The following is a 9,673-nucleotide window of genomic DNA, read 5'->3' as shown; positions in this document are numbered from 1 at the left end:
ATATAACGAACCACGCGCGCACAAAAGAGCTACACTATGCACTTGACGCTGACCCAACACACACAGCAGTCATCATCCATCAGCTTGTCGATCATGGGCTCAGTGGGAGCGGAAGCCGCCAAGTCGATGACCTACACACCTTGATCGATCAAGGCTGTGTAGACTCGACATCGAGAATCGCCGGTACTGCCACGGGCACATCGCTCAACAGGGCTACCGCGACCGCAGGGTCTGCCCCAGCGACGTCCGGCGAGACGACGTTGGCTCTCGCCAGGGCTGCCATGACGCCCCCCAGGCATGCCCCGGTGATGTCCGGCGCTGCGCCCTCCTCCATATGGGACATAAGCATGCGCCTCATGCGGTGGCCCCACTATCACAGTTGTCCTTGCATCGTCAAGGTCCCTCCTCTGCCGCCCGCACCATCCGACGCACTCTACACCGAGCTAGCAGTAACGCTCGCTTGCGATCCCTATCCTCTTTTAGGATGACTCTGGCTAACCCGGCGGCTTGCTCATACCGTGTTTGCTGCTTCCTCTGGCCATCATCGGGAGGCCATTGACCACCAAGCCGACCATCGCGGCTTCAACCTCGATTCCGCCGTCGCGCGACTCCATCCCGCCGCTGGCCATTGGGGGTATGCCGGTATGTGTGGGTAACTAGCTAGCCATGGGATCAATAGCGATTCGCCGCCGGCGGGCATTGCTGTGGTTATTTATAACTAGTAGCTGGCTAGGGGATTGGGGATTTTACAATTCACCCATGTGGAGCGCGGGAAGACTAAGTGGAGCACACAACCCGAATATCATATGCGGTGTCATGTGTTATCTATCACACACGTGTTAATATAAGGAAATGTATGTGTAACTTACCAATCATCGCACACGAGTACTCGCTGACTCATCGTGTGCGATACTCCTAGCCACCGCAAGCAACTAGTTTGCAATTTTCTAAGTTTTTTGTACACACAGAATCTCACACGAATTAACTGTAGTAACCGTCTGTGTTATAATTTCTCACCGCAAACAGTACATCCGAGTGGGCTGTTTGCCGCGTATCACACACATCTTGTTTACATGAATCATTTGTGTTCTTTTGGCTCATCGCATATAGTTCATCTATGTGAACTGTATGCCACATATTTCACAGATATGTTGTTAAGTTGAACTGTTTTTGTTGTGTTCCCTAATCGAAAACAGTTCGTCTAAGTGAAACGTCTGCCGTATATCACACACACCTTGACCTAGCTAATCATTTCCATTGCATTCCCTAATAGCAAATAGTTCATCGGAGCGAACTGTATGCCTTATATCGCACACACCTTGATATGGATGCCCGTTTCTGTTGTTCTGTCTCATCGTGAACAGTTTGTATGTATCAACTATTTGCCCCACATCACACATACAACTAAAATTTGAACCATGTTTGATGTCCCCTCCATCGCAAACGTTTTGCATCTTTTTGATGATTTTTTACATCACCGTTTGCGATTAATGCATCGCACACAGTTTCATCAAAGGGTCTTTGATCGTAGTGTCGCGTTAGCAGCATCCTGCAATAGTGTATGCCACATGGCGCATGCTGGTTAGCCACAGTGAGAAAGATTTTGACACTTTTAGATTATTTTTTGAAGATTGAAGTGAGACTTTTTTATTTTTGTGGACAAAAGTTTTTCTAACCTTTTCCTTTTTTGTTTTTGAGATGGATATGATGTCCACGTGACGTGAGAATTTTTATTGTATCTCATTGTTTTCTTTACTCTCATCAGTCATCATGTGATGTATCCCAGGTGGATCAATTGCTCCAATCTGCAACCCAAAGGGCTCACACCCCTAGGTATATGATGATTCTCAAGGTGGTGGAGTGATACGATCAGTCAACGACCTTCCAGAGGTATGAACTCATGACCTAAAGTGCAAGTAAATCACCATTGTGTATACTAGTGGTGTACATGTGTAGATTGCAGGGAAATACTGCTCGGCTTTTGCTTGTTGAATGAACACAAAGAACAGTTATATTATTTTTTGTATTGGTAGTGGTTCACTTTTGTAGGATCAAAAGTAGGTCTAGAGGGGGGTGATTATAATACTTGACCAAATAAAAATCTAACATTTTCCCAATTTTAGTTGTGGGCAGATTTTAGCAATTAGCACAAGTTAAGTAATCAACCTACACATGCAATTGTAAGAGTGTAGCAACGGAAAGTAAAACATTGCATATGGAGGTAAAGGGAAGGGTTTGGAGAGTGCAAATGCAATGATACCACGGAGATTTTTGGCGTGGTTCCGATAAGTGGTGCTATCGTACGTCCACGTTGATGGAGACTTCAAACCACGAAGGGTAATGGTTGCGCGAGTCCATGAAGGGGTCCACCCATGAAGGGTCCATGAAGAAGCAACCTTGTCTATCCCACCATGGGCATCACCCACGGAGGACTTGCCTCACTCGGGTAGATCTTCACTAAGTAGGCGATCTCCTTGTCCTTACAAACTTCTTGGTTCAACTCCACAATCTTGTCGGAGGCTCCCAAGCGACACCTAACCAATCTAGGAGACACCACTCTCCAAAAGGTAATAGATGTTGTGTTGATGATGAACTCCTTGCTCTTGTGCTTCAAATGATAGTCTCCACAACACTCAACTCTCTCACACATATTTGGATTTTGTGGAAAGATGATTTGAGTAGAAAGCAACTTGGGGAAGGCTAGAAATCAAGAATCTTGTGGTAGGATTGGAATATCTTGATCTCAACACATGAGTATGTGGTTCTCGCTCAGAAAATGTAGGCTGGAAGTGTACACATGTTCTGATCGCTCTCTCACATATGGAGAAGGGGGTGGAGGAGTATATATAGCCTCTACACAAAATCCAACCGTCACACACATTTGACCCAACTCGGTCAGATCGAATAGATGAACTTGGTGAGACTGATCCAGTTTAAAATGTGAACGTTAGGAATCTCGGTGGGATCGACTGGAACAACTCAGTGGGACCGATGTGCTAGGGTTAGGGAAAACATCAACTCGGTGGCACCGATTGCATCAACTCGGTTAGACCGAAGTGAAGCAATAAGGCAACAGAGAGAATTTCAACCAAACTCAGTGGGACCGATTGCACATTTCAGTGAGATCGAAATAATGCAAGAAGAAACAGAGAGTTTGCAAGGCCATCTCGGTGAGACTGAGATCCGTATCAGTGTGACCGAGGTGTTAGGGTTTCTGGCAGTGGCTATGTCAAATGAACTCGGTGGTGCCAGATAGAAGATTTCGGTGGGGCCGAGCTTGACTTTGGGTTATGGACATATTTGGAAATGAGAAAGTGGTTGAGGGCTTTGGAGCACAATCACTAAGAAGTTTGAGCAACTAGACCATTAAGCAACACCTCATCCCCTTTTAATAGTATTGGATTTCCTATGGACTCAATGTGATCTTGGATCACTAAAATATAAATGAAGAGTCTTGAGCTGTTGCCAATATGTGTCCTTAGCATTTTGAGGGGTCCACATCTCTAGTCGATGACATGCCATCAATGAACTTTCTGAAATATCAAACTTGAATGGATGTTAGTTCAATGAGCTATATGTTGTTATGAATTACCAAAACCACCCAGGGATTAGTTACACTTTCAATATACCCCCTTTTTGTAATTGATGACGACATATAGATCAAAGTTTCGATAAATGATAATATGAATGAGATACATCGTCGCTTTGAGAAGTATGTGATAAGAAAGAGCTGCCCCTAAATTTGTGTATTATTTAAAATTTTGCTTTTGAATGCAAATGCACAATCGATTAGGATCATGGGTCACTCTTCCATGTCACATACATCTTGGTGGAGCGCTCAAAATGATAAGAGTTAAATAACATGCACTCATCACCAAGAATACAAGTGATTGATCATACACAAACATTCATAGATATAAGCATGCAAGCACACATTAAGCATAATATGATCAAACACATGATCACATAAGTATCTCGCGAGCACAACACAAATTGTAGAATAGGAATCAAACAACCAAACAAGCAACAATAACAAATGAAACCAACAAAAAGCAAGAGGCACTATCTCTCTCTCAAAGCCTATGATCTATACACTTTCTCCCCTTTGGCAACAAGTTACCTAAAAGTTTGAAAATGTATAGTGCTATACAACACTCTAAGCACGATCTCCGGGACCTCCTGAAGGGGTCTTCTAGCTTGTTGCTCAGCGTGCGTAGACGGCGTGGAGAGGAGGGCATCAACAAATGCCTCTGAAAAAGTCTATGGAGCTGGAGGAGTTGACACTGGAGGGGCAACTATGGCAGTGGCTGCAGGTGCTGAAGTGGTAGTCCTGGATTCTCTGGCAACTGGCACATCTGATGATCTTTGTGCCCTTGGCACTCTCTAGAATGTGTCGATTGTGGGTCTATCATCTTGATCCTTAGCATCATCTTTGTTCTTCTCTATAATGGTGTGAATACCTGTGACCTTCACATCAACGTCATGCATGTTAGTCTCAATGATCCTCTCAAGACTCTCCTGATTGTAAGATAAGGTGGCCAGGCTTTTGTCAATCCTCATGGTGGCCTCAATCAGATAACTTAGTTGATCTTGCTTAGACTTGGGAGTCACTATAGAAGCATCTGGGGCACTTGCTACCTTTGCTCCTTTGGTAGCCTTTGCTCTCTCAATCTTCTCCTGGGCTTCTGCACAAGTAGGATGTGAAGCATCCATGACAACCTCATTGTCCTCGAAGTCTGGCCGCAGGGGTAGATGCTCTTTGTCAAGCACATATGCCCATGTTCCCATCTTAGAGTTGATCAAAGTCTGAATGTGTGGGGCATATCCACAAGACCTCTTACGGTTTCCTACTATTCTCTTCACTGTTTCAACAATCAAGCTCATGACCTTGAGTTTCTGAGGAATATCAAACAAGTGAATCAGGTTGATGGAGTGACCAGGAATCATCCTATGATCTCCTGACTTGGGCAATAAAGTGTGCCTCAAGATAGTGTTCATGGTGGTCAAGCGAGCAAGCAGATAGTATATGGAGCCAAGCTTCTGAGTTTCCAAGGCTTTGTCAGAAATTAGCTTGTACATATTAGCCATGGAGATGTGATCTGTCGTGGGAAAACATGGCCACCTATGAGGCCATCGGCCGCTTGTGGTTCGGCAAGGGGGAAGGACGCATTGCACAAAGAGCGGAGAGCGTAGAGCAACATGACAACGTAGACACGGGAAATTTTTACCCACGTTTCGGCCGCCGCGAGGCGTAAAACCCTACTCCTACTTTTGGTGGATTGATGTATGGATGGTATGGAGACGCAATGCTCTTGCTCGGCAGGGTTGCCTTAGGACGAGAGCAGCTATGCATGTATCAGTTTGTAGAGGTCCGAATCCTTTCTAATGTAGCCATGGCCATGATGTCTACTACGCAACTTTGTTCTTGTAGACTCGTGTTGGGCCTCCAAGCGCAGAGTTTTGTAGGACAGTAGCAATTTTCCCTCAAGTGGATGACCTAAGGTTTATCAATCCGTGGGAGGCGTAGGATGAAGATGGTCTCTCTCAAACAACCCTGCAACCAAATACAAGAAATCTCTTGTGTCTCCAACACACCCAATATAGTAGCAAATTGTATATGTGCACTAGTTCGGTGAAGAGATGGTGATAAAAGTGTAATATTGATGGTAGAAATATATTTTTATAATCTGAATAAATAAAAACAGCAAGGTATGAAATAGTAAACGGACATAAAAACGGTATTGCAATTCTTGAAAATGAAGCCTAGGGTCCGTACTTTCGCTAGTGCAATCTCTCAACAGTGCTAATATAATTGGATCATATAACCACCCCTCAAAGTGCGATGAAGAATCACTCCAAAGTTCCTATCTAGCAGAGAACATAAGAAGAAATCGTTTGTAGGGTACGAAACCACCTCGAAGCTATTCTTTTCGATCGACCTATCCAAGAGTTCATACTAAAATAACACCAAACAATTTCAGATTCATAATACTCAATCCAACACAAAGAACCTCAAAGAGTGCCCCAAGATTTCTACCGGAGAAACAAAATACGAGAACGTCCATCAACCCCTATACATAGATTACCCTAATGTCACCACGGGAATCCACGAGTTGAATGCCAAAACATATATCAAGTGAATCAATATGATACCCCACTGTCACCACGAGTATTCATATGCAAGACATATATCAAGTGCTCTCAAATCCATAGAAGTATTCAATCTGATAACAACGAAATCTCAAATGGAAAAACTCAATTCATCACAAGAAGATAGAGGGGGGAAACACCGTATGATCCGACTATATTAACAAAGCCCGCGATACATCAAGATCGTGACATCTCAAGAACACGAGAGAGAGAGAGAGATTAAACACATGGCTACTGGTACAAACCCTCAGCCCCCAGGGTGGACTACTCCCTCCTCATCGTGGTGGCTGTCGGGATGATGAATATGGCCACCGGAGATGATTCCCCCCCTCCAGCAGTGTGCTGAAACGGGGTCTAGATTAGTTTTCGGTGGCTATAGAGGCCTGCGGCGGCGGAACTTCTGATATAGGTTAATCCCTGATGGTTTCTCTATTTATAGGATTTTTAGCGTTGGTTTCACATGAAGATGGGCTTCGAGGTGAGCACAACCCACCGGGGCACGGGTAAGGGCCTAGGCGCACCCTGGAGTCTTGTGCCCTTCCTTCACCTTCTGGTCCTTCCACGAAGCTTCGGGGGTCTCTTTTGTTCCAAAAAAATTGTCAAAAAGTTTCAGCTCATTTGGAGAACTTTCATTTTTGCACAAAAAACAACACCATGGTAGTTCTGCTGAAAACAATGTCAGTCCAGGTTAGTTCCATGCAAATCATACCAAAACCATATAAAATTATTGTAAACATGGCATGAATACTTCATAAATTATAGATACGTTGGATACTAATGTCGCTTGAAGCTACGTCGGTATTTCCCCAAAGAGGAAGCGATGATGCAGGACAACGGCGGTAGGTATTTCCCTCAGATATGAAACCAAGGTTATCAAACCAGTAGGAGAACCAAGCAACACAACGTAAACAGCCCCTGCACACAAATAACAAATACTCGCAACCCCACGTGTAAAAGGGGTTGTCAATCCCTTTCGAATAACGGTGCCAGAAATTGGCAAACGGACGTGAGAGTTGTAAATATTGATAGATCGAATGCCAAATAAAATAAATTGCAGCAAGATATTTTTGTATTTTTGGTGAACAGTGGGTGAACAAATTACCGTTGGGAAATTGATAGAACTTCAAATAATCATGACGATATCCATGCAATGATCATTACATAGGCATCACGTCCAAGATTAGTAGACGGACTCCCGCCTGCATCTACTACTATTACGCCACACATCGACCGCTATCCTGCATGCATCTAGTGTATTAAGTTCATGGAGAAACAGAGAAATGCAATAAGAATGATGACATGATGTAGACAAGATCTATCTATGTAGAGATAGACCCCATCGTTTTATCCTTAGTAGCACCGATACATACGTGTCGGTTCCCCTTCTGTCACTGGGATCAAGCACCATAAGATCGAACCCACTACAAAGAACCTCTTCCCATTGCAAGATAAATAGATCAAGTTGGCCAAACAAAACCCAAATATCGGATAATAAATACGAGGATATAAGCAATCATGCATAAAAGAGATCAAAGAAACTCAAATACTTTCATGGATATAAAAAGATAGATCTGATCATAATGTCAAAGTTCATTGATCCCAACAAACACACCGCAAAAGATTTACATCATATGGATCTCCAAGAGACCAGTGTATTGAGAATCAAGAGAGTGGGAGAGAGAGAGGAAGCCATCTAGCAACTAACTATGGACCCGAAGGTCTACAACGAACTACTCACGCATCATCGGAGAGGCACCAATGGAGGTGGTGAACCCCATCCGAGATGGTGTCTAGATTGGATCTGGCGGTTCTGGATTCTGCGGCGGCTATGTCAATATTTCGTCGACTCCCCTAGGGTTTTGGGAATATTGGGGTATTTATAGAGCAAAGAGGCTGTCCGGGGGGCACCCGAGGTGGGCACAATCACCAGGGCGCGCCTGGGCCTCCTGGCGCGCCCTGGTAGGTTGTGCTCTCCTCGGAGCACCCCTAGGCGTAGCCAGGGCCCATTATGTTCCTTCTAGTCCAAAAAAATCTCCGTAAAGTTTCGTTGCATTCAAACTCCGTTTGGTATTGATTTTCTGTGATGTGAAAAACATGGAAACAACAACAACTGGCACTTGCACTATGTCAATAGGTTAGTACCGAAAAATGAGAAAAAATGACTATAAAATGATTATAAAACATCCAAGATTGATAATATAATAGCATGGAACAATAAAAAATTATAGATACGTTGGAGACGTATCAACATCCCCAATCTGAACTCCTACTCGTCCTCGAGTAGGTAAGTGATAAAAATAGAATATTTGATGTGGAATGCTGCCTAACATGTCATATCATATTATTTTCCTTATAGCATGGACATTTGGACTTTTATATTGTTCAAAGCAATAGTCTAGTTTTGAAATGATAATTTAAATACTCAAGCATATCAACAAGCAACCAAGTCTTTCAAAATATCAACGTAAAATAAGTGATCCCTAGCCCATAATGCTCAACCATTGTTCCATTCATGACACACACTCGCATATTAGCTACATCCAATACTCAAGTACGATCATATTGCCTCCTAGTTGGTGCATTTATAAGAGAATATGGAGACTCAAATTGAAAATAAAAATTTCATAAAGTAAAAGAAAGGCCCTTCGCAGAGGGAAGTAGGGATTTGTAGAGGTGCCAGAGCTCAAAGCGAAAAACTTAGAGATAAAAACATTTTGGGAGTTGTATCCATCCCACCAACGAAAACAACTTAGAGTACCTAATACTTTCCATGCTTAGATATATCATAGGCGGTTCCCAAACAGAAAAAATAAAGTTTATACCTTTTTCCACCATACTTTGACTTTCCATGGCTAGCCGTATCCATGGTTAGCCTCCATACCAACGCTATAACGCCCCGAGTCTGATGCGCCAGGTGTCTTCCAGTTATTCGCCGTCATTGCCATGTCATTTGCTTGTGTGTTGCACTTTGACAGGTCATCATGTGCATTGCATCTTCATGTTTTCAAAACTTGCATCCGTCTGGGTCTTCCAGTTCTCTCCGTTGTCCATCTCGTAATCCGACACTCTCACATGCACCTATTGCACCTCTCAGATCTTGTTTCGTGAGCGGGAGAAAAACGTTCTCGGAATGGGCCGAGATTTGTCGAGTGGCCTTGGTATATCACCGGTAGACCGCCTGTCAAATTTCATTCCATTTGGAGGTCGTTTGATGCCCCAACGGTTAACCTGTAACCGCGAAACCCCTCTCTCTTTGCAGCCCAACACCCCTCCACAACAGCCCACTAGCCCATCTAAACCCCCTCCATGCTCTCCGTCGTTGGATCACGATCGTGTGGGTATAAACCGCACCTCAATAGCCCTCTCGTAGCTCCCCTACCTATAAATAGGTCCTCCCCATCCGAAATCGCAGTCCAAACTCTAGCCTCCTCTTCCCCATGCCGGACATGTCCGCCGGACATGTCGCCCGGCCAATCCGAGGACACCACCTCAGCACCGCCGCCTCCCGCACCCACTCAGGGGC

The sequence above is a fragment of the Triticum aestivum genome, chromosome 6A (assembly GCF_018294505.1).
Source record: "Triticum aestivum cultivar Chinese Spring chromosome 6A, IWGSC CS RefSeq v2.1, whole genome shotgun sequence".
NCBI lineage: Eukaryota > Viridiplantae > Streptophyta > Magnoliopsida > Poales > Poaceae > Triticum > Triticum aestivum.
This window is presented reverse-complemented; position numbering follows the sequence as displayed.